Source organism: Lissotriton vulgaris, chromosome 4_1, assembly GCF_964263255.1.
Source record: "Lissotriton vulgaris chromosome 4_1, aLisVul1.2, whole genome shotgun sequence".
Lineage (NCBI taxonomy): Eukaryota > Metazoa > Chordata > Amphibia > Caudata > Salamandridae > Lissotriton > Lissotriton vulgaris.
Window position 1 is genome coordinate 353,398,060 of NC_141691.1, and position 27,184 is coordinate 353,425,243.

The window sequence follows — 27,184 nt, forward strand, 5'->3', positions numbered from 1 at the left end:
CTTAGGTTGGGAGATTTGGAAACTTCTAGGTCAAGAGGAATCTCTGTCAAAGTGGATCAGCTGAAGAGACTGAGGGGGCTGCCCTTGCTGTGTGTTCTGGGGCTCACCTGCAGTTTGTTGTTTCCACTAAGGTAGAGGAAAGGGTCCTTTCCTGAGGGTGACAGGGGCTGGAGAGCCCAGGAGGTTGTCTGAGTCAGCCCATGGATGGAAGGCAGCATCTGCTGCCAGGGAAGTGGGAGGAGATGGCACCTGATAGTGAAGGGCTGTGCCTGCCTGACCACTTTGCTGTGTGCTGTGTCCCCCCACCTGCTTGAAGAGGAACTGTGCTGTGTGCTTTGTACCTCAGAAGTGAAATAGTTTCCAGGTGGTAGACCAGTGATGGAGTGAGGTCCTGAGCTGGTAGGAGAATTGTGTTCTGGTGAGTGCTTCTCTGTGAGGGTGCGGAAACCCAAAAGTAGAGGTAGGGTGGGGCATTCTTGCCCGTGACCTCTGGTCAGCCTGAGGGTATGGTCCCTAGGTTGAAGGATCAGTGGTAGTTGTAGCTACACTGAGGAAGAGTGGAGAATGGCTATTGTGTGCCAGGGGTTATTGCCCCCCGCTCTGTGGATTGGTTAGGACCTGTGATATTTGGATGGTCTTGGCTGTGGATGACTAGGGAGTACCAGAGTGGTATCTTAGTTGTGTCAGAGAGTTATTGTTTGGAGGTAACCAGGTGGGTTCAGAGTGGCTTAGAATCGGAAGGTGTCCCTGCTGTGCGGGTCCGTGTCCGTGTTTTGTCGCCCAAAGCAAGGAAGCCCATCAGTGGAGTGATTGGTCTACCCTGCGTTTTGGCTGGAAGGGAGTTGTGTTGGACCCGGCCCTTTGGGCAGGTTCACCCCGAGACTTTTTGCTTTTTCCTAGCCTGTTTCTGGAACCTGGTGGTGGTGATTTTAGGCCTCTGCGCACTTTTTCACTGTGGTACAGTGTAAAGTGCTTGAGCTCTCTGTGTATGTGTGGTGAGTGACCTGCCCGCCCATAGGAATGAATGGGGAATATGTATGCCCATGGTACTTCCTGATGTGTGGGGAGTGCAGGGCCGAGTTTGGTATGAGAGAACTCGTGAGACTGAATGCTGCGAAATGGTATATGCGGCATGACTGTGTCTAGTCTAGAAGTGCCACTTTTAGAAGTTGGCATATTTGTGTAATTTGTGTCTGGCGTGTGATTGGCTGGTGAGCCTGGGTCAGGAGTGCCTGGGCCTGCTTGTTGATTGACTGTCTGGTTTGAGGGTGACAGGGGCTGGAGAGCCCAGGAGGTTGTCTGAGTCAGCCCATGGATGAAAGGCAGCATCTGCTGCCAGGGAAGTGGGAGAAGATGGCACCTGATAGTGAAGGGCTGTGCCTGCCTGACTACAAAGCTGTCTCCACCTCCTGCTGGGCGACTGTCACCTCTGTCCCTGATACTGACAGGACTTCCCTATAACCAGTTCTAGCTGGTTCTCACACTGCCTACACAAAGACTTCAAAGACTTTTCTGTGTATAAGAAGGGGCTGTGTCCCCTTCCAATTTGTTCTTGTTTCTGACTTGAATCTACCAGGGGCGGGCGCTGCCCAGCCCCTGGATGCCTGGAGGACTTCTGGGGGACCCCTCTGCCTTGTCTGGGCTGAGGGGGGGACTTTGCTGGACTTTCTGCTCCCCTAAGCACCTGGAAGTGCTTTTTCTTCACTATAGCGCTTGGGAGCGCTGGATTTGTCCTTCTTAGCGCTTGGGAGTGCTTTTTGCTTTATGGGAGCGCTTCATCTGCCTTGTTGCACCTAGAAGCACTTCATTCGTGCTAGCGAGTGCCCACCTCGCTTATTTGCTATTTTTTTTATATTTTAACTCGAGGGAGCCCACTCCTCGGTTAACTCAGCCCCCACCTGCCTGCCTAAGGAGAAGGGCCGCTGCGCTGCCCGCAGCGACCCGGAAGTGGATGGCCGGCTGGCCAATCCTGGCACGACCGGCCGGAAGTGCCTGCCCCACCAGCCCGGGAGAAGAAAGGAGATGCTGCCGGCCCGCGGCACGAGGGAAGAAGGCTGGTGGTGCTTACAGGGCTCCCGTGTGCTGAGGGAGCCCCGGTAATGAGGAAGAGCGTGGCCGGAAGAGGATGGCGGTTTTCATGGCGCGGGGCTACCATGCTAGAAAGAGAGCCCCGCGAGTGCAGCGAGAGGAAGCTGAGCGTCCGAGAGAGGAGACGGGCTGCCTTGGAGCCACGAAGGCTCCACCTAGAGTCCCGGTCCCGAGATGGGGGACCGGGTGGACAGCGAAGCGGGCGCTTTGTAAAGGCGGGGCTCCCATGAGGAGGGAGAGCCCCGCCACGCGCAACCGCCGCCAAAGGAAGAGAGACGCAGATTGCCCCAGAGCCGGTGAGTAAAGGCCGGCTGGGGAGGGAAGTTGAGCGAGGCACCCTGCCGGTGTCCCGCTCTCGAGCAGCCCTGCAAAGAAGGGGGGCTGCTCTTATGGCCGCCAGGAGATGCAGCGCGAGCGAGAAGCTTCCGCCCCAGAACGATTACCGGTGAGTGGGGCTCGGGTGTTTGGCCAGAGTCCGGCCCTGAGACGCTGGTGTATTTAGGGCGGCCCCGGTTGGCAGTGGGTCGCCCCAACGTTGTTGAGAGCCCCGAGAGGCTCGAAGAGCACCTTTGCCTGTGGGAGTCCCCGGGAGGGGGACTCCAGCTTACGGCGCCGCATCTGTTTCCAGAGCCACAGAAGGCTCAAGGCGCCCTTTGTGTTGAGAGACTCCCTGCCCCTATTATTGTGTTTAGAGCCACGGAGGCTTTAAGGGGGCATATCTGATGTACGAGCCCAGCGAGGCTCGAGGGCCATTTTGTTTGAGGGGCTAGTGTGCTCCACCAGGGGCATGGTGGATTTTAGAGCCTAGAGGGCTCCTATGCTGTGCGCAGTTGATCCTAGAGCCTAGAGGGCTCCCACAGCTTGGCGCAGTTATGTTCCAGGGCCAGTGAAGGTCCTGGCGCAGTTTTGTTGATGTCTCAGCTGCCCAGCAATTAGTGGGCAGCTGCACCGTTTAGGCGCAAGAGAGACAGAGTCCCGGTGTGGGACAGAGGTGGCACAGTGGTGCCAGGCCTGCTACAGCTGCGCAGCACTTATTGCCAGCTGCAACGTTTAGGCCCTTGTGAGTATTCACAGGTGCCCAGCAAGTAGTGGGCACCTGCTACGTTTAGGCTTGTTCTTGGGCTGGCGATGCATGGCAGCGCGCCCTGACATTGGACACAGGGCGTCTGAGCCCCAACAAGGCCAGTTGGCCTAGGGACTGCCCCAGGTGGTGGCTTATGTAAGTTATGCGCAATGTGATTTCTATGTTTTTAATAGTAATTGCCTACTGTGTGTTTTTGCGCTATTGCGTTGTTCTGGCACCTCTGAATGTTTTTAGGCATCATGTGTCTTTCTTTCCATGCGCTGCACCTCTGAATGTTTTAGGCATCATATGTCTTCTTGCGCTGCACTCCTGAATGTATTTTATTGCATCATGTGCTTTATTCTTAACACCTCTGAATGTTTTAGGCATCATGTGTTTCTCTTTATTACTCCTCTGAATGTGTTTCATGCATCATGGGTAATGGGTTCTTGTTTATACCCCTAGGTGCTGTGTGATACTTAGGTGGTGGTGCTTTTAGTACAGGTGGTCCTAGTGAGGTCCTGGTACCTGTTCCCAGTAGTTACTAGATGTATTTTATAACTTTTATCTGGTGCTTTACTTATTCTAAGTTCTAAAAGTACTATTTCTGATTATGACAGTGGCCCATGTGGCCCTGTCTTGTAGATAATCCCATGTGAATATTGCCCGTGCGGGTGGCACAATGTATATGTGTGATTTTATCTGAATGTCGAAATACAAAAATATCGGCACAAAATATCGAAATCAAAAATATCGGAGTCATATCTTCATAAAGGTAAGTACAAAAATATCGAAAAAATTATATCGTAGTACAAAAATATCGAAATTAAAAATATCGTTTTTTTAAATGTATTAATAATAATGTAAAAATAATTTTAAAATACATATAATTTTACAAATATTAAATAAAAATATTAAAACAAAATTAAAACTAATATATATACATTTAAAATAAATAAAACACTTAATAATTTAATGTAATTTTCTTTTTTTTAATTTCATTTAATTGATTTAATGTAAATTTATTTTATTTTTACCCTGTTCGCCTGTACCCCAAAAACCCAAAACTGACCCTGAACCCTAAAAATATCCCTGTACCCCAAAAACCCAAAACTGACCCTGAACCCTAAAAATATCCCTGTACCCCAAAAACCCAAAACTGACCCTGAACCCTAAAAATACCCCTTTACCCAAAAACTGAAAACTGACCCTGAACCCAAAAAATACCCCTTTACCCAAGAACTGAAAACTGACCCTGAACCCAAAAAATACCCCTCTACCCAAGAACTGAAAACTGACCCTGAACCCTAAAAATACCCCTTTACCCAAGAACTGAAAACTGACCCTGAACCCTAAAAATACCCCTTTACCCAAAAACTGAAAACTGACCCTGAACCCTAAAAATACCCCTTTACCCAAAAACTGAAAACTGACCCTGAACCCTAAAAATACCCCTTTACCCAAGAACTGAAAACTGACCCTGAACCCTAAAAATACCCCTTTACCCAAAAATTGAAAACTGACCCTGAACCCTAAAAATACCCCTTTACCCAAGAACTGAAAACTGACCCTGAACCCTAAAAATACTCCTTTACCCAAAATTAATTAATATTATTTAATTACCAATTAATTATTAATTAACAATAACAATAAAGTAAATATATTAGCACAGTAGCTGTAATTAATTTAATTTAATAATTAATAATTTTTTTCCTAATTAATTAATTAAGAATAACAAAAAATTATATATAAAAAAATTACTCTAATTAATGTAATTAACTAATTAATATAAATTAATTACCAACTAATTAATAATTAAAAATATGTACAAAATTATATTAATTAATTAACTAATTAATAAAAATTAATTACCAATTAATTATTAATTAAAATATTTACAAACATATATTAATTAATTAATTATTATTAAATTACTTCCCACCCTATTCCCCTATAAACCCATAACCCGCTACAGAACATATTTATCAATTAATCAATTAATTAAAATTATTTAAAAATTATTTCTCAATGAATTAATTAATAATTCCTACTAATTAATAATTAATTTAACATAATTAAATTACTTCCCACCCTATTCCCCTATAAACCCACAACTCGCTACAGTACTAAAAGACAATATTTAATTAAATTACATTACAAATAAATAATAAAACATAATAAATACAATATAATATACACTAAATTTATTTAAAAATTGATATTAGTAACATCGAAATTATTTATTTCGATATTATTAACATCGATATTTAAAACTTCAATATTACTGATATCATACTATTATCGATATTAAGACTGTCGATATTACTTACCTTCGATATTTTGTCCCATCGATATTTAAACTTCGATATAATTGTATATCGAAATTTAAAACTCGATATTTTGTCTGTGTACCATTTTATCTGATGTGTTTTTACAATACAAAAGTTATTTTATAATAACCTTGTGTGGAGTCTCTTTTGTAGTGTGCCTAGTATGCTGTTGCTGTTGTGTGCTGGCGCAAATGCTTTACACATTGCCTCCGAGTTTAGACTTACTGCTTGTGCCAAGCTACCAAGGGGGTGAGCAGGGGTTATCTTGGCGTGTGACTTCCTTGCCCTGACTAGAATGGTGGTTTCTGCCTGGCTTTGGCGTTAACCTTAGCCTACCAGAAATAGCCAGTTCTAACAGGTCCCTTTCACCGAACAAGTACGGATAGAGACAGGAGGTAAAGGTATTGAGGAGCGTCTACTTTATACACCACAGTCCCCAGTAAATTTCTAGAATGATGGCTGTCAGACAAAAATTCCTCAAGATACACAGTACTTTTAGATCATAGGCCTGAAGAATGCCCTTTTCGGTTCCCAAGTGCATGCAGACACTTCCAGTCCTATGTTTGCATTTTCATTCAGAAATAGATAGTTATGTTATGTGGATGGTGAAATATAATTCACACTGTAAACTTCACCAAATATTTCAAGACTGAGCAACTGAATAGAACGATTTACTCCTACGTCCCAAAATTCAGCAGCAGCTGACACAGGCACAAGCTAGAGATAAAACAATGGAATGGAATGCACACTAGTTGCATCACATTTCTTTTGAGATAAATATAGGTCCAATACTAGAATATACCGCGTTTACCCAACATGCATGACACATAATTAACATGGGTTGGGTTTGTGAGAGCCTTGACTTGATAGTCACGAGATCATGTGCTGCTAGGTCTATTGAGCATTTCATCCTTCTAAGGTGGATTCAAGGAATACCTTGAGTTGGGGACAATAAAGATCTGCTGTTTATCATCAATATACAATTCTGAGTGAACATGTGCATTACAAATAAGCCATCTTTATTTCTATAATACAATACGTATATTTTGCATATTGCAATTAGAGACAGCACATGTTTTCAGATATTAAAAAGTACTGAAAAGCTAATTGAGGGTTTTTTTTATTTTTCGGGCCACGTTCATAAGTAGCTTTCCTGGCCGAGTGCATATTCTGGGCGTAGAGCCAAACAGGAAAATGGCTTCCTGTAGTTGGCAGCGAACAATAAGATTGATAAGAAAGGAAAATGTATGTGTAAAAATACGTTGGTCTGTGGAAATGAGCAAGAGAAATGAGTGGCCTAAGACCACACAGTTTGGTAAAACAGTTAATAAGGAATATGTATGTTCAGATGGATAAGAAGAGATAAGGAATACGTTTTCAGATATGCACCGCTGTGTGCAGCTATCACTTCACACATGCCCAGTGCTAGGAAAGTACAAATGAATGCGGATATAAAGTAGATTTCAATGTTAAAAAGAGGTATGCAGGGAGTAAGCAATGCTCAGTATTCCAATGATGTCAGACTAAAATGCGCGGATTTTAGAGGTGGTTGTATATCTGAATTATGAATCTGAAAGCAGCAGCCAGAAGGCCCGGACATGCACCATCTCTATCCCCAACACAAAATGACTGTGCCCCCCCCATTCTGCTTGCCCAAAATACACCCTCAACAGTGCAAGAAGATCCATCATGCCCATACACTATTGGTAATACACAGCACTATGATTTCATTGCACAGCTGCACCGTAGAGAGATACAGAGAAGTGTCCCACCTGAAGAAAAAAAGTTGTGGAAGGAGAGGGGAGTACAACAGGATGCTTCAGATTTTATTTGCAGACAGACAATGACAGGAAAGCCTGTCATGCCACAAGCCCTTCTGCAAATAGCACTCAGTCAGTTGCACCTTCCTACATAGGCCTCTCGTGATATCATGTCCACAACTCTGCAAACAGAGTGGTTCATCCCCAATGCACATGAACAGATACAACTATGTGTATCCCTTTTAGGGTCATTTTTAGAGAGCTCCACATTAACTATGTAGACATGATTGACAGATGCCAAAAATACAGACACATCATGGTAGTGGTGTGCCCCTTTTCACGGTGGATTTAAGTTGGACCATGTGTCCATTATGACGCAAAGGCCGCAGCTAACTTCCTACTTCATGAGGTCATATGTCACTCGCAGTGACAGTGGCAGTCATTTTTCAAACATCATTCTTTTGACATAACTGCGACAATGTTAGGGTGAGCGCCTCAACGGCCTGCTCAAAGCCAAGATCAGTAAGATAAGTGCCACAATTGGGAAGGAATGGCTATATTACCTTTCCATTGCTTTGTTTACACTTAGAAACACTCCCAGCTCTGGTCATCACATCACATCTCACCGGCTTGTCACTGACAGATCAATAGATGTGGTTGTTCTCTCCACCAGACTTAAAACAAGACACTGGGCCCTCTTCTGATATTGTAAGCGATGAATTGTTGTTCATTTATGTGCACTAATGCATGCTCCAAAGTTCCTTTCCATTCAGATATCGAAGACAAAGAACAAGGGGGCATATTACCAAGCAATAGCGATAATTATCGCTATTGCTTGGTTAGAGGCAAAAATTTACCGCAGCGCTGCGGCGATTTTTACCGCAAATAAACCTTGGTATTAACAAGGTTTAACGCAAATGCGGTCAAAATCACCGCAAAGCATGAATATCGCTGAAAAGTCAGCGATATTCATGCATTAGCGAGCTAATGCTCTTAGCCATGTTATCCACCTCCCATTGGATAACATGGCTAAGAACTGCTCAGGGCAGGTGTTAGCTTTTGGAGATATTCCCGCTTAGCGCGAATATCTCCAAAAGTTGGTTAAAGGAGATAGCGATGTTAGCAACTGTTTTCAGTCGCTAACATCTTGGCACGCCCACTTTGCATCTCATTAGTGATAAATATCACTGACATGCAAAGTGGGGCCCAAGATGGTCGTTATCTCCTACTAGCTGTCGCTAACTGGTGTTAGCGGCAGCTAGGTAATAGGGAGATAATTTTATCTCCGCTTTCTTGGCTTTTAAAGCCAAAAACGCGGAGATAAACCCCCTTGATAATATGCCCCAAGGGTCCTATCTCTGATGAACTTCCGCCTATCTGCTTTGGGACAAACATCTTTTTAAAAGAAGCAGTCCGGAAGAGGAGAGACCTCAAATTCAGCGAACACTTACAAATTGACCTTTCACCCACAGCTGTCCGAACAGCCAGAAAGGAATGGATACACCCGGCACCATCACAGATTTGAACATTGACCGAGAGAAGGACATTATGTACCAACTAACTATCCAAGATAAAGAATGTGGAGATCGTATGATGGCCTACGGACTGAGACGCAGCAACAGAACCACCCTCCATGTCAAGCTTTCAATGAAAAAGATATGTACAATTGCTATAATATTCTTTGTTATGTTTGTAGCTTCAGTAGCAGCATTCCACTGGTTAGCAGTGCGATCAGAGAGAGAGAGAGGAGCTACTAGCAATATTAAATTTGTCACGACCACAGAGCTCCCCATGCCCAAGACACTTCCTGGTAACAAGCAAACTGGGATAAGCACCAGTAGTAGCCATGACATCTCTGTGGCTATCTTGACACCTTCTGTACCCCATGCTGACCCTACAGGAAGGGACTTGGCACTCCATATCATCTTGACTCCCACTGTGCCAGGTACCCCAAGACGATCCCGCCAAAATAAAAGAAGTCTTAGATATAGAATGAGTCGCGAGAAAGTGCCAGTTAGATATACATCGCGTACCCGACTTAAGGCAGACTGGGTTAGTAATCTCCAGAAGACAGTTGTTTACACCTTCGACCAGCACTCTATGCCTGATTTCCACTCCCAGCGCCCTAGTGAGAGTTCAGAGGATAATGAGATTCACAACGTACTGTTAGACAACATGTGGTACAGAGACATGAGGGAGGTTGGAAGAAAGGTCACAAATGAGTCCTGCTTTGTATGTTCTCACATTCCACACGCTGGAGGCGCAGATAAATTGATCTTTCCTAAAGAAGTCCCACCACCCGCAGCCAAATGTCTTTTACACCTGTTTCTTTTCCGCATACATGGTCAGATACAGCTCCACTCAGCCAAAGTGGATGATGCATTTGTAAATACCACAGAGTGGGATGACAAGTATGTAACATTTAGGGTGATAACTAATCCATTGGAAATTGAAAGGAGAATAGAGGTTTACCGTGATATGAAAGTACCTGCCGACATAATGCAGGTTTGGGAACGTCACTATAAGAAACTAGGGTACTTCACCTTCCCAACACCCCCATCGAAATGCCACTCACCTGAACATCACCGATGTAAATACACCCATGACACATGCCCTTGTCAGTGGAGACCAATTCTACACCTGAAGGCGATCATTTATTTCAACAGCAAGTGGAATGGTCCACATGACTTAATATGTAAGGCGTGCAACAAAGAAGGGCTTAGACTCACCTACAGTAAAGCAGAGTCTGAGAATCAAATAAACAAAAAAAATGCTAGTACTGAGTCTTATTACAAAATAACAATTGTATCCAAAGCCAAAAAATATTGAATTATCAGCCGATAACTGGAATTAATCCATCATTATTTATTTTATTTTTGGTAGAAAATTATTTTTAGGAAACACAACAAACAATTTATGAACCTTGTATTATATATACATATGTGACAGAAAAAGATTTACAAGAAACCAGACACCATTTTTAGACATAAGACAAAAAATGCACACATTTCAATCAAGACACAACCATTCTTCATACACATTCACACTCCTTCAATTCCATAAAACGAAAAAACATATGACACAAGACAACAACTAAAGAAATAAAGGGTGGGTCACTGGCAACAATGCAGAACCAATCACAATGTTGAATCAGGCGGAACTGCACAGTGAAGGAGGAATATTTTGGACACGCTGAAAAGCTATTGGAACGCCTTGTGGCCCGGGGATACCCGAAAAAACTTGTTAAAAATGCAATGCGCAGGGCCTGGTGGATGCCACGTGAATTTCTTTTGGACAAACAGGTAAAACCGCCTTTGGAAAGAATAGTCTGTGTGACTACTTTCTGCCCACAGGCGAATCAACTCAGGAAGAAAATTAACCAGAATTGGCATCTAGTGAAGAATCTAGAAGAGAGCCTATCTCAACCACCTCTGATAGCCTTCAAAAAAGAAAGTAGCATTGGCAACACGGTTGACAACGGTTTAAATGAACTATCTGAAATTTCTAGAGCTCTTTAAACCCCATAAGCATCAGAAACTACAATTCCCACAATCACAGTAGGGATCACGTGACTTGCATTGACCTATGTGCCGCCACGTTATTACCACCCATACGCAGTAGCCGGTTACCGCCTCTGACTAATGGCGCCATCGGCTTCGTGAGCGACCCATGCTACACGCCTAGCGAGACTGACTACAGGTAACCATCCACCCTTGGCAAGGACTTTGTTCCATCGTGACGATGCATGAATGGCATCTTGTCATCCCAACAGCGAACATTTCCCACATCCATGCACACCCAATGACAGGTGATATCACCCTGCTCCACCACCGAAAAAGAGAAGTCAAAAAGTACTCCTCAGATGACACATTTCATGGGATTCCGGAAGATTTCAACTATGCTGAACTTTACTTTGGGGGAGTTATCCCCATGTTCCAGACCAAAGCCAATGCTCGATGGCTCCAAGTAACGAGATATGAAATGATGCAGCTTGTTAACAACACCCGTGATGGGTTCAACGCCGTGGAAGAACTACGACCTTTGAGACTCATGGTTCTGAAACAACACTATGTTTTGGACCAGCTAATTGCGATGAATAGTGGTGGATGCGCCAGAATGGGAAAGTCGTTCTGCTGAGTCTTCATTTTGGCCGATGATGCGGATAACGGAACACTTACAAAGGCCATTGAGGACTTGGACAATTTGGGGAGACAGATGCCTGAGGAAGTGCAAAAGCAGATGTTTTAAGTAATTGGTCCAATTTGGACTGGATGCCTTCATGGCTATCTGCAGTACTAAAATTTATAATTCCTATATTATGTGTGCTTGTAATTGTGTATTGCGGAACACAGATTATGTTGCATTATGTTAGAAGATTAAGGTCTAAGAAAGTTGAGATAAACTACACAGATGTGCACACAGGTATACACAGGGGACAAGGGGAAGATGTAGAGATAGCAGTGTTGAACATAGAGTGTACCATCCCTGACTCTCACTTAGCACAGGTCCCCTCTGAAAGTCAGTACCAGGCCCCGGTACATAGTGGCCCACCACTTCTCTCAGGGAGAGACTTGATACATCCCTATGAGACAATGCGTAAGAGATTACAGGGACCAGATGAGGATTTAGGAACTACTTCTTCATAAACTCGCCCTGGCCACTTCCCCCATCTCCAGCTAAGTATGCAGTTCGTATGATGTTTAATGATGTTTGATTGGTTCAAATATGAACCAGAGGGGGACAAGAGAGGGAGAAAAATTCACTGCATAGTTATCCTAGGACACTCTTATCACTAGCTAAGCATGAACCCTGCGTAGGCCCTGCTGCTTAGAAGTTATAATTCAGAAAAGGGGGTGGTGATGGACAGAGTATCTGAATTAAGCAGAATACTACTACCCAGTCAACAGATCAGGGCTTGATCCATCACCGATTTTTAGCTCACTGCACCATCCCAGCTCAGAACCTGGCTACATGCAAATTAGTCTGTCCCTGGCCCAGTGCATCATGGGAACAGGGCAGACCAAACTACCAAGCCAATTCTTTTACTGGAAAGGAAACAAGCTTCCGGGGACCGGTTTCTGGCATTACAGCCAACTTCGGCCCGGCTTGCTTGAATCCTGATGGTGCAGTGAGCAAGGGACTCACATCTGAGCATACCCTTCCACTCTTGTGATGGACAAAACAATTCAGAAAAGGGGGTGGTGATGGACAGAGTATCTGAATTAAGCAGAACACTCATACCCAGTCAACAGATCAGGGCTTGATCCATCACCGTTTTTAGCTCACTGCACCATCCCAGCTCAGAACCTGGCTACATGCAAATCAGTCTGTCCCTGGCCCAGTGCATCATGGGAACAGGGCAGACCAAACTACCAAGCCAATTCTTTTACTGGAAAGGAAACAAGCTTCCGGGGACCGGTTTCTGGCAGTACAGCCGTCTTCGGCCCGGCTTGCTTGAATCCTGATGGTGCAGTGAGCAAGAGACTCACATCTGAGCATACCCTTCCACGCTTGTGGTGGACAAAATGATTCAGAAAAGGGGGTGGTGATGGACAGAGTATCTGAATTAAGCAGAATACTACAACCCAGTCAACAGATCAGGGCTTGATCCATCATCGTTTTTTAGCTCACTGCACCATCCCAGCTCTGAACCTGGCTACATGCAAATTAGTCTGTCCCTGGCCCAGTGCATCATGGGAACAGGGCAGACCAAACTACCAAGCCAATTCTTTTACTGGAAGTTATAGGCCTCAGTTACGTTGGCCTGAGCACTGCCATTTTCTCTCAGCTTAAACAGAAGCAGAAAGCAGGTCTGACCCAAGCTTCACCCAGCTCCACTTCTGCGAGGCTCAGCACTCCTGTTTATAGCCCCCACCCCACTGTATGCTAGGTTACGATCATTAAAGTTCAAGTTCCTTCTTAATCTTGCAACACACCCCAAGCACTCCACCTAACAGCTGTGAACGGGGAAAAGGGAAGTTCCCACCACAAGCTACTTCTCAAGCTGTCCGATAAATGAGGATAAATGTGGCAAATCAGTATCACAGACTGGCACATAAACGCATGAATAGAATCCTTCAAAGCAATAATAACACATTTCTAATTAATGACAAACTTCCAGTCAATATGGCAGGAACTCAGTCTAGGCATCGCTTGGAACCCAATCTCCACTGAGGACACCATCCGCCTGATGAACTCCATCCACTCAGGATCCCCCACAGACCCATGCCCTCACCACATCTTCAACAAAGCAGACTCCGTCATAGCACCGCACCTCCGAGACGTCATCAACTGCTCCTTCAACTCCGCTACCTTCCCTAAAGACTGGAAACACGCTGAACTCACGGCCTTCTGAAAAAACCAACAGCGGACCCCACCGAACTCAAAAATTACCGCCCCATCTCGCTTCTTCCATTCCCGGCCAAAGTCATCGAGAAAGCCGTCAACAACCAGCTCGCCGCCTTCCTCGAAGCCAACAAATCCCTCGACCCCTCACAATCTGGCTTCCGAGCAAAACACAGCACTGAGACCGCCCTCATCGCAGCAACAGACGACATTCGAACTCTACTGGACAATGGAGACACAGTCGCCCTCATCCTCCTCGACCTCTCTGCAGCATTCGATACAGTCTGCCACAACACCCTTCTACAACGCCTCAATAACATCGTAATTCAAGGAAAAGCACTTGAATGGATCACCTCGTTCCTCACCGGAAGAACCCAGAGAGTCCGCCTTCCTCCTTTCAAGTCCGAGGCCTCTGAAGTCATTTGCGGCGTACCCCAAGGATCCTCACTCAGTCCCACCCTCTTCAACGTATACATGAGCCCCCTCGCGCCCATCGCACGCCAACACAACCTCAACATCATCTCTTACGCGGACGACACCCAACTGATCCTTTCTCTCACCAATGACCCCAGCACCGCCAAAACTAACCTATACGAAGGAATGAAAGAAGTTGCTGAATGGATGAAACAAAGCCGTCTGAAACTGAACTCAGACAAAACAGAAGTCCTCATCTTAGGTACATCCCCCTCTGCATGGGACGACTCTTGGTGGCCGGAAGCCCTTGGAAAAGCACCCATCCCGACAGACCACGCACGGAACCTTGGCGTCATCCTGGATTCTTCACTCTCAATGAACAGACAAGTCAGCGCCGTATCCTCTTCCTGCTTCAACATTCTTCGCATGCTCAGAAAAATATTTCGCTGGATCCCCTCCGAAACAAGGAAAACAGTCACCCACGCTCTGGTCACGAGCCGACTGGACTACGGAAACACCCTCTACGCAGGCACCACAGCTAAACTCCAGAAGAAACTCCAACAAATCCAAAACGCCTCAGCCAGGCTCATATTAGACATCCCACGCAACGAACACATCTCTGGTCACCTTAAAGACCTCCACTGGCTACCCGTCAATAAGAGGATCACTTTCCGTCTGCTTACCCACGCACACAAATCACTCTACGACATCGGACCAGATTGCCTCAACTCTCGACTGTCCTTCTACACCCCCTCCCGCCAACTACGTTCTTCCGGCCAAGCCCTCGCCACGGTACCTCGCATTAACAAGACCACCATGGGAGGCAGATCCTTCTCATACCTGGCTGCTAAGACATGGAACTCACTCCCCGCTTACCTTCGCCTCACCCAGAACCACCTAGCGTTCAGAAAGCAGCTTAAAACGTGGATATTTGACAAATAATCCTCCTCCCCTCCTAAGCGCCTTGAAACCCTCTGGGTATGTAGTGCGCTATACAAATCTTATGACTTGACTTGACTTGACTTGAAGGTACCAGGCAGGGGCGTAAGAGGCGATAGAAGGATATGTGGTTCGAGGTGACGTGATATGGCATGACCATAGGCTTCTCACCCCTGAACAATATAAAAAGGAGGTCAACACGTAAATCGTTGAACAACTCCTCGTCTGCACATGGGTGTCGGACAGGAGTTTTTCCCAGGGGTTACTCGAGAAGCCCCTGTTTCATCTACTTAGGTTCTGCTTCTCTATTGTATATTCTGCTATATGAAATTCTTTTTCCTTTTTGCATTTAAAGTTATATTTCACTAATTTGAAATGATATGTTTTCTCTGACCTTGTTTTATCTTCACTGTATTTAAGGTGTTTAACTTGTACTTGCAGGATCTCACTCGTATATAGTGGTGAGTGTTTCCAATAATATATGCTTAACCTTTTCTATGCAATCTGCCTCAAAGCTCACAAGTGTACTTAAAGTATAGTCTCTCTCTCTCATAGCAGCTGTAAACTGTATTTTGTAAATTCAAACTGGTCCGTGCAACTTTAAAGAGAATGCTAGGAGCAGGACCAAGTACTATGTGGTTTTTATGCTATTATTGAATACTTCTAGAAGCTGTGTCTTCTAATAAAACTTGTACAACTTTCAGAAACAGTCTCCAAGGCTCATATATCCGTTTTTTCCTGTTTTTAGAGCAAGCGTTCCAGGACTACCCCGGTGCAAATTAAGCTGTTCCATTTCCCTTAGTTCTCTCTCACGGTCTCCCCAGCGCGGCTTCTGAGCTGCTGCGCCAGGCCCCCGACCCCTCGTGCCCACAATTAATTTTCCCTCCAACTGGTACAGGCTCTGTTAAATACAAACTGCCCTACACATTTCACTGAAATGTTGGAACGTATCTTAAACATGCTTGATACGAGCAGTATTGTGCCTGTATTTAAGACCATATGCTCAGGACTCTTAACACCTTTTCAAGCAGTCCTCGGAATTGTTCCAAACTTCGTGCACGCGGTGTTTGGTGGTCTGCCGCTAATTCTAGCACTCGTTGCAGGAATCCTGTTTTTAATCCTACTGCTACGCTATGGCAAGCCAATCCACTGGCGTCACTCCCGGAATCTTGGAGAATGCTCTTCTGGAAAGGAAGTGTTGTGAGTGCATAGTACAGCTTTTGGGTTTACCTCGTCTACGAGAATTAAATACCACATGGTTTCTGTCATTCAGACCAATCTGGCAAGATTGCATGTTACCTGTTCTACGCTGCCTGCTTTGCGGTGAAGAATGCGAGCTAGACATCTGTCTAACACTCCCATCAGTCATGCCAACGGATATCGATACTGTGCTGGATCCGGTAACAGTCCATGCTCTGTGTTGTCCCCAGAGGCTACCAATCCTGATGACGGCATTCATTGATATCTCACAGAAGCAAATTGCTACTGCTGAGGTACGAGAGGAAATAACGAGCATGCAGGTAACATCAGAAACAAACATTGCTGATGCTTACAATGCTGAAGGCGATGCTTCGCATCTATCTGCAGTTAATATTCTAAATTAGGTAATCCAACTATCACCTACAACGGTAGACAATTTTTTATCTACAGGAATAGAGGATTTCATGTTTTCTCCATCCCCATAAACTGGCTTTTGATTCAGCACAAATTGTACCGGGAAGACTCTGAATTTAGTCTTCATTTTTCAAATTAAAGACTAAACTTGAAACTTTTTCTTATGAATAATTTTTTTTCCAAATTTGTATTTTTCTTTCTTGGCAAAGTAATCTGCTTACAGTAGAACTATTCATAGAGAACAGAATTCTTTGAACACTTCCAGAGACAATTTGTCACCTTGTCAAACAATTTTATTTATGTAACCTGACATGAAATGGTTTCGAACTTTTTCTTCTGTAATTACGAACCATTTCATCATGTATATATTTTATGTTCATTAATTTAGCATTCATTGTACGCATATGCTTAGGATGGAACATTGCTTTAATATGTACAGCACCATTGCATTTCATGCATAGCAACAGTTTTAATGCATTTTAAAATATGTTTTGGACATGTTTTTAGCAACTCGTGTGTAACTCTATTTTAGTATGTTTAGCATTTAGTAATGTTGATCATTCGAAACTGGAGTGGGTGTTGTGTTTCGATTTAGATACCTGTACATAGGTTTCCCAAATAATGCCCTTATATAGGCACAACTGACATTGCCCTTATTTAGGCATAGAATCTCAGTCCTTATTTAGGCATCAGCCATGCTATCCAAATACAGCATGATCACCTACATCCATCCATCCCACGTCACAACGAGTTCTTAGAAACCAGACCCTTAAGCCATTGGGACATTCCCTGCTTGGATTTTTAATTTCGCCAAGAACTAATTTATTACTCATGAACAACTATTCCTTAGGGGTTCATTCATGGCGTCTTCCTCTGTCCGACCTTACGTCAATGCTAGCATCCCTAGGCAACTTCCAGGTATAAATATACCTTCACCTACCATGGCAAACCACGGCTCAGCTACTCAGCTCAATACAGCTAGCCACGGCAAGTTCAGAAAGAATTTGAGTCCCCCACCTGACGCACTGATCAAGATGCTGTCATCCTGCCACAGAGAATCCAGCTTCCAGTGTCCTGACTCCCTTTGCGGGGTGTTAGGGATTGAGATCCGGAAAGAGATTCCCACCTCTAGCATTCTAAGTTATGGAGCAGACTAGAACCTAGAGGGACTCTTGGCAATACAAACTATAGCTTACCATACTATAGAAAATAGCACCTACTTCTTACCTCGTACTACATTTATGTTAGGCACACTGGGGTAGAACTATTTAGAAGCACCAGACCAGTATTCACATTGTAGCCTGTGTTATTTATGTATGTATATATGAATATGTCATAGCTAAAAGACCATACTATTGCAGTATTATTTCTTCTTACTGCTTACGCTGTACGTATTATATTTCAAATACTGTTTTGCAATTGTAACAGCTCATATCTCTTGCACGAGAAAAAAAATCCTTTCATTGAACCACCCATCTATCTATTTCTGTGTAACTCTGAAGAAACTAAGGGGCAGATTTATGATAACTGGCGCATCCCCAGGGATGCGCCAGTTATTTTGCGCTGCTGCTCCGCCACCCATGGTGCGCCGCATTTACAATGCGGCGCACCATGGGGCAAAAACGGCACAGATGCGTGACGCATCTGTGCCGTAAAGGTGGCGCATTGCTGGAGTTGCGTCGCAAGCGCGACGCAGCTCCAGCAAAGCTCGGGGGTGCCCCATCTTTACAATGCTGCGTCAAGACCTACGCCTGCTTCAAGCAGGCGCAGGGTTTTGATGCAGCATTGGCCTGAAAGTGACTGAGTGCAATCTTATAGATTTCACTCAGCCACTTTTGCGAGGCGCACCTGCCCCGGAACGCCCACCCTGCGGCGGAACGCCCACAAGTGGCGCAGGGCTTTACAATGTGACGCATCTGCCTAGATGCATCACGTTGTAAGTGGGTCGTAGGGATGCGCCACGTTTACGCCGCAGTTGCGTGACGCAAACGTGGCGCATTCCCAACATAAATCTGCCCCTAAGCATGCATGATTGACTGTGTGAAACTGTTAACTATTGTTTCCACAATTCTGAGAACTGTTCCGATTCTAAGGGAAACAAAGTTGTCATGTTTATGCGGTTGGCAGAAACTACTCAGCTTCTTGTTTATTCGAGAAGTTTCTAGTGACCTCTGAGTTAGGTGGCACACAAAGTAATTAAGTTTAATATACTGAATATGAGTATACTGACCTCGGTCATATGTACAAACTATAGTGTATATTATTCCAATGCGCAGAGCCTAAAAGGGAAATAGGAACTACACTACACCCTTACTAATACTCCACTTTCTGACAAAGGCCGTACAGTCTCCTAGTCAATACAAACTGGTCATTTGTACTCTGATGCTGTTGTAATCTGCAGTGGAGTTTACTTGTCATTTCCACTGACAATGTTTTACTTCCTAGTCTTTAAGTAGGACACGTGCTGAATTGAAGACCCTGATTCCTGCTTGCACTGCACAGGTCGTATTCTTGTGTCTCTAGCTACATACCAATCCATATACCCCGTCAGTTCTTTGACGTCAGGGCTGCAGCGACTTGGCGAGAATGCGGGCATGCCATCAGAGCTGCTGCATTTCTCCAATGAGGGGATAGTACTAGGATGTAAACACTAGGGTTAAAGTAACTTTGTTTATTGTATAATCCCGCCGTGATAGCAGATAGAAATAATCTAGGACCTGAATCACAATAGATTATTGGCGGGAAAGGAGAGGCGATGGAGGTAACCATGGAAACTGCAAGGAACACCCACAAACCCACCTATTCAAAAACATTGGCCCCTTGCCCTCTTCCTGACCCGCTTGCCCTCACACTTGTAAAATCACTCCTAAAAAAGTGGGAGTAGCTCGGTCCCAAACTTTATTAACATGTAGTGGAAGAGGTTTCTCCAGAAGCAAAATAATTTACCTGCACATAAAAATATGAACAAAAACTAATGTGTGCAAATGCACATTGCGAACTTAATTTGTCCTTGAATGTTTTGATTTATTGAAAAATCACAGGACTACATGTCAACGATGAGAAATACTCCTGTAAATCTACGGTGTTAGAATTCCAGCGCTTCAAGTAATGTTTCACAAATGCCCCAAATGTTTGAAATATGTCCAAACTTTAAGGAGCCCTTGAGGAGCAGATGGCGAGTAATGAAACACTGCCATCGTGTGGCCATGCGCCGAAACAACCTATCTGTGTTTTTATCAATTAAAGTCACGAACCTACGCTCTGAAAGTAATTTATTTTATATTTTTGAACATTTGGAGCGCGGAAACTACTGGGGAAATGGCTTCCGAGCTGCAATACTGACATAGGGTGATCGGAGTTTAATTTTTTTAACAATAAGTGCTGGGCCCAGAGTTTTTAGGCAGGAGGTTGGAACCAGCGTCACAAACAGCAAGGGATGCCGAATACAAAAGCTGGGTAGTCTTCATTCCATCGCATGCCTCTTTCATCCACTAGCAGACACCGGTGTCGGTTGGTGACCTTTGAAGGTGGTGAGGCGTAATACTTGCCAGGTGTCACTCCATTTTTTTCAAAGTTTACCTCACTCATACTCACTCTTTCTCACCTAACTCTCTTCCCCCTCGCTCATTCATACTCACATTCTTTCGTTTACTCATTCTCACTCATGCGCCTACTCACTGTTACACACAAACATTTTCTTACTAACTGTTCCTCATTCTCAATTACATAAACACGCACTTACCCTTTCACATTTACTGTCTCTGGGGCCTGGGGCAGCTGCACCTGCTGCACCATTGATAGCTACACCCCTGACTGGCTTTCACTCCCTCTTATCGCAAACGACAGGCATTCACTCCTTCTAACAGACTGACACTCCTTCACTTACTCCCACTCTCTTTTGCTATTCATACACACTCTCAAGACTCCCTTTCACTTTCATTATCAATGACACTCGCATTGGCACTCGCAGTCACGCTTTCTCCCAATCCTATTCACTTTCAAGCACTCGTGAACAGAGGAAGATTCTTTTTTTTACTTAGCTTGCTTCTTTTGCAGCCAGTTCGGAGGCTCCATGGAGGAAGCAGCAGGAATCTGGCTCAGGGCATTGGAACCAGGAAGACATGATTCCCAAAGAGGAGCCAGGCAGAGCAGCAAGGACAGGTTTGATAAGGGAAAGAGCCATCTCAGTTCTTCTCTCAGCTTCTTAACAGGACTGGAAGCACCGTTGGGGATCCTGGCCCTGCTGCGTCGAGTGGCTTCTCCTTGGCCTCAAGGATGCTCTGATGTGTGCCCTGACACATCTGTCATTCAAGACAACATTGTAAAATAACGTAGTAAGTTCATATAGAGGCTAGTGGTTCTTAAAGATTCAATGCTAATTATTATAAGGGAACAATCTAGGAAAAATCGCTCTGTTAGTTGGATTGTGGGCTCAATTTAGGCCAGCGTGAGCAGTCGCACTGGTGGCAGAGTTCAATATTTTACACGAACCTTTATGCGGGCACAACCCCAGGGAACACACAAGACTGCTCTGGATAAGAGTCCCAGATGTGTCGCACAGATGTGTCGCTCGGATCAGACAGGCCTTTGGGTGCGACCAGTGATTCTGACCTTCTGCACCGAGAACACAGCCAACTCGACGGAGCTCCCTGGCCGATGGTGCATGCAGTCCAAGTACCGGCTTACCAGGGTCACCCCTCACCCGGGGGTCTGAACAGATATCAGATTCCTAGATCTGCTCTTCTTGCCGAGCACAGCAGTTTCCTGGTGAGGGACACACTGGGTTAGATAAGAGGCAGACGCATAGAAGCAGAGTCCACAGCACTGAACACAGCCACTGGCAACTTGTAGTCTCCTGACACTGCCACAGAAAGGAAATCTAGGTTACTCAGGCGCAGTAGGAACTCGAATGGCTGCATAGATTAGCAGCAGGCAACTATTGCTACAATGACCGATGAATTACAATAGCAGCCTGTGATGTCCTCAATAACGATGAGCATATGAAGGGAAGAGAGAGAGTTTATTCATGCACCTCCACCAACAACGGCACGCCAACTGTCACTTCACTCTCAGGGTTCTTTTCCACAACAATCCCCTCTGACCTCAATGCATTCTGAGAGAGTAAAGGTTCATTCTGTCAGGCACCAGGCCCCCCCAGCCCCGCTCCAAAACAGTGTTGAGCAGATACTGCACCAAGGCATGGGCAAATACTCATGTATCCAACTGCTGCCTAAGTTCCACTGCGCACTGTATTGCTTCAGTTGCCTTCCGATGGATGTTGACCTGGCTGAAAGCAAGGTGTGGGGGTGAGATCGGGTGGTATAGCATCCCGCCCAATTAGTTAGCATTATGACTGCTTTCGTCAAACAATCATTGGCACAGCTTAAACATAGATCACTAAGGGGCATGTTTACCAGCCCCTAGCGCCACCGCAGCACCACTTTCTTTAATGGTCAGGGGGCGCTGTGTGCTGGCCCATATTTACGTGACCTTGTATATATGGCCCTCTTTCACGCAGTACTCCGCGTCAAAGGGGCGTGCAGTGGGTGTTGCTACACAACACCCATGGCTTTTTGACACTGCCCCAGATTTACAAGAAATTGTAAATCTGAGGAAGCGCCAAAAACTAACGTCATTGAAAGGGTCACGTTAGAGTGGCACAAAGAGGAGAAATGTTTTTATTTCACCTCTTTTTTGCTCTTTCTCTGTGGCTGCATTCTGCAGCACACATAGAAAGAGCAAATAGCTATGAATCATTGTTTATGTGCAGGAAGGTGTCCTTTCCTGCACATAAACAATCATCCCTGCAAGGCAGGCACCCTTCTACCATGGCGAAAGGGTGTCTGCTGCTCTTTTTGCTCCAACGCAGGGACAGGGCCGGACTGGCCACCGGGCGTTTCGGTGTGCTGCCAAGCTGGGGCTGATTTCGTTGCTTAAAACCATTGTTTTGCTTTGTTTATTTAGAAGCACACGCAGATCCCCATCAACTAAATCAGCCCCCACCGCAGTGAAATCAGCCCCCAGTTTGGCAGCACACCAAAACGCCTGGTAGCAAGTCCGGCCCAGCGCAGGGATGCACTGTTTTTTTGTAAATACGGCAAATCCCTGCATTTAAAAAAAGATTCAGCTCGGTGCATCAGAATTATTTGCTGCGCTGAGTCATTTTTATTGTAAATATGTGCCTAAATTGCATCAAGCAAAGCTGGGCTCCATGGAACACCTGATGATTCATTGATTCCCAAAATCTTGGGATCGGTGTTAGGTTCAAAGAGACAGCACCCAAATACAACAAATTATAGAACTGCTGACGAGTGGGTTTATGAGAGTCCCCCCGGCTTGCACATATTATTAATGCGACTGAGTAGTGTGGATTCTGGTGAGGTCAGAGTGTTGATTAAACAAAATAGCCACAGATGTCATTGTTAATCTGAAGTCTTGGAAACCTGACCTTCATTCTAGGAAACTATTAAAAAAATATTTAATTTGATTAAAAGTAACTTGATTATGTCTTGGTAGTCTGTTTGGTTAAATATCAGCAGCTATTTAGGGCTAGATGTATGAACACATTTTCTCATAGACACAGAATGGGTAAACATCTGGTCCTTAGTTCCTTGATGGTTCTGTGACCGTGTGATTAATAAATGCTCAACATGCACCATAAATAATATTAGATGCCACTCGGACAGATTACATGGATGTGACTATCTGAAAGCGATGCCTAATGGTGGGAGGATTATACCGCATCAGTATTTCAGATGGTGCAGGGGATCAAGTTGTTTTAGTTTCTGAATACATTGGAAAACATCTTCCAATTAATTATCAACGAAGAGCTTCACTGGACGAAGTGAAATAGGGTGGGAAACAATATGCCCAGTTGCTCTTTAGGGACCCCTTGAATGATGTAGAGACTAACAGGCTTATTCCGGATTCATGATTATTTTACATCTCATATGTCAGAGAAGAAGGAAAAATATTATTGACCAAGATTGTAGGTGAGCAGAAAGATTGAACATCAGGGGAGTCTGAATTGTTAACTTAATATTTAAAGCATACGGATTTGGTAATAAACTGACTAAAAATACATTTAGCAACAGTGTTGTTAAACTAACAAAAAACTTCAGTTGCAACGTAATTCAAAATCTGTAGAGTGCTAAACATTATCACCCGGTGTGAGACTGTAGTCTCTGGGCCACACAGTCTCAAGGACCACTGCGCTCTCTCGACAGGAGAAAGCTGAAGGTTCTAGACCAAATCATGATCAGGAGAACTAGGGCCACATATGGCAAAGTAATGCAACACAACGCAGCAAGTCACCTTGCTGCACTGCGCTACAGGGAAAGAGCAGGAATGTGCCTGATTTAGAAGAATACAACGCATTCTTGTCCCTGCGCTGGAACCGTTTTAGCTGTCTAACGCTAGCGCAGGTCCCCTTGCACCATGGTGCAAGGGGGCCTGCGTTGCAGACAGGATTAAGCATTGTAGACAAGATTAAACCGAGACAACAGGTCCAGGGAACCTAGGTCTAGACTTTAATTCCTAATATATTTAACAATGAAGGAACTGTGCTCGAAGCTCTGGACCGTGGTAGCTTCTCAATTCAAATAGGGTTATATGTTAGTGAGCGTGTGTTCCTTCGTTTTTGACAAATACTAAGAGTCCTAGGATAAGTCCTTTTTATCAAATATTTAGTTAGTTGATAGTTAGTACTCCCTATCCAATATTCAGTCACTCATTTGATCCATAGTACATTCAGATTTTTGAAAAGTCGGTTAGTTAAATCCTTGGATGAATCAGTTTTGGCTCAAGTCCAGGTCCAAGGACGTGGACTTGAGCCAAAAGGAATTCATCCGAGGATTTATCTAACCGACTTTTCAAAAATCTGAATGTACTATTGCTACATCTGAAATACTGCCTACTGCGATACAATGATAAGAACTACAGAAACTACTTAGCCTTGAGAAAGCCCTGGCTTGACTTGCCACACAGGGCGAAACACGTGTCGGCTGTTCTTTGTCACTGTCAACACAAGCTGGCTGTTTTTCTTCAATAAAAACTTTTTGGAATAAAACGAACAAAGAGTATTATGGATCAAATGAGAGACTGAATATTGGATATGGAGTACTAACTATCAACTAACGAAATATTTGATAAAAAGGACTTATCCTAGGACTCTTAGTATTTGTCAAAAACGAAGGAACACACGCTAACTAACATATAATCCTGCAGACAGGATTGTTCTTTTGCAGAAAGGGATACCTTCCTACACAAAAACAATCCTGAGAGGCAAATTCCTCTTTCTATGTTTGCTGCAGAATGCAACACCCATGCAACGGCCATGGAACGCTGCATTGCTTTACTTGACATTTATGAACACACTCAGGGCCATGCAAGGTGGTCTTGCACGGCGTCATAAATCATTTTTTCTTTTTTGCGTTTATGTCGCTCTGGAGCTCATAAATATGCCTCCTAGTTTACAACTGAAAGTGTTACCATCCAAGCCTTCTTACCTCTATGGGTAGATACATCGAGGTTTAAATCGGGGAAAGTCTGTGGGGCGAGTCTATGTATACTGCAAAACCATTATTACACTTTGAATAAAGTTTGAAGCCCAGACTAGGTCTTGTGTTGCACAACACTTTTAATAATTTCTCTTACATTAAACACATTTACATTATAACCAGCAACCAAAAAATAGAAAGCACACAAAACTCAATAGCACAATGATAATATTGTGAGCTTGTTATTCCACACTAGGAACAGTAATCACATGAGAAATAAGTAACCAGTTAAAGCAGGCGGTGCTATACTAAGCAGCAATTAAATCAGGGCACTGAATATAAACTATGTATAATGTTGACAACGTTCTAATGTTCGGAAAACTTGAAAGTTTATGAAGCCCATATAATATATACACAAAAAAGAACACTGTGTATGGGGCAATAATAACGACATAGGTGAACGGGGAACTCCCTGTGGGACTTTAAGGTCTAGAGGAGGGAGTGACAGTCTACAGCAAACAAAGAGGGGAACCTCTATACTGAACTATATTCCTTTACGTCTGAGCATTAAAGTCTATACAAAATTACAATTACGATGCTACCTAAGACAAAAAGTAATTCATTAAGACATAGAATGTATATTGTAGGAAGGGGGAGTCTCTAGTTGACGCAGTGCAACACTAGCGGCAAGCAGGGACTCTCCTCTTCCTCGTCAGGGCTGAGGGTTACCTTCCAGACAACCTCTGCTTACCCTCTAGGTAGTGTGGCTTAAGCAGTCGTAGGCTAATCTTTGGGGCACATAGGGTTAAACACCTGCAATATTACACCTTCACAACCAACCCACCACACAACGAGACCAAACTGTATTCTGTAAAAATATATATCTTTATATAGTTTTTAAGCAGGCTTGTGAATACAGTTAACGACTTTCAAATATCGGTTCCAAATTACTTAGTTCAAGTTGCCACAGTTCTTTCTAGCAATAAGCGTTTCTTTCGGGCCTTCTGGCCGGTTTCAACAAAGTTCTTGTGGAGCGGGCGGCTTCCAGGGGAGCTGTCCCACGTCGCATTGCCTTCCCGGGTTCGCTGTTCGTTGCGGCTCTCAGCCGAGCAGGTCACGGGTCATCCGGGGCAGCGGTGCTCTGTGGCGGCAGGGTCCTTCCTTTGGCGTTCACTCCGACCCTGGAGGCGGTGGCCGGGTGGTGGCGGCAAGTGGCAGTACGGTCCTCAAGTGCAGGACGTACCCAGCCAAGTGCCGGTGCAGCTGTGCGCTCACAGCTGAGCTGTCGGGCAAGATACCGACTCAGTGGACTCTCGCAGGGCAACTGTCCGTCTTTGCAAGTGGGTTGGCTGCTCGTGGCGCAGTCAACTCGAGAGCTCGGACCGGACGGGTCCTCCTTCGCTTTGCTCTCGGGCTCCCGGTGCAGTTGCGGTCACGGTGTTCGGGCCAGCGGCGGCTGGACCTCACTTTGCTTTCGCTGTTGCTTTGGGCCCCGGTCACGGTGGTCAGGTGGATGTCGTTGCCTTGGAGGAGATTCCTCCGTCGGTACTGCAGCGATAAGCAGCACCCACAGTCGCTTCCTTCAGGGTGTAGCGCCCACTGGTCCTGGGGCGCTGGTCAGGGGGCAAGTTCACAGCAAGCCCTTGGAGATCTCTCAGCAGAGTTTGGCACAAAGTCTTGTAAAGCAAAAGTCTTCTCATAGTCTTTCCTTTCTCCTCTCCTTCGGCAGCAAGGCACCAGACACAGGCAAGAGACAGCACCCTTCCTTGTCCTTCACGGTCCTTCTCGTCGGGCAGAGTTCCTTCTGTAGCCCAAACCGGATCTAACTTTCAAGGAGCAGGGCTCCTTCTTTTATAGGACATTTCTTTTGTTCCCCCAGGCCAGGGGGGCCTTTGCATAGCCACTTTCGGTCCTTGAGTACTCCGGCGGGTGTAATCCGGCTTCTGCTTTCAGTGTGAGGGGCAGGCGCATCAGACGCCCCACAGGAGGTGGAGCCAGCATTGTGCGGACAGGGGCAGCCAGAGTACCTTGTTGATGGGGCTTCGCCTTTCCTGGGCCAGATGTCGGCTGAGTCATCAGTCGCTCCCCAGGAGGGTGGAGCCAGCATTGTGGTGGCAGAGCACAGCAAGATCC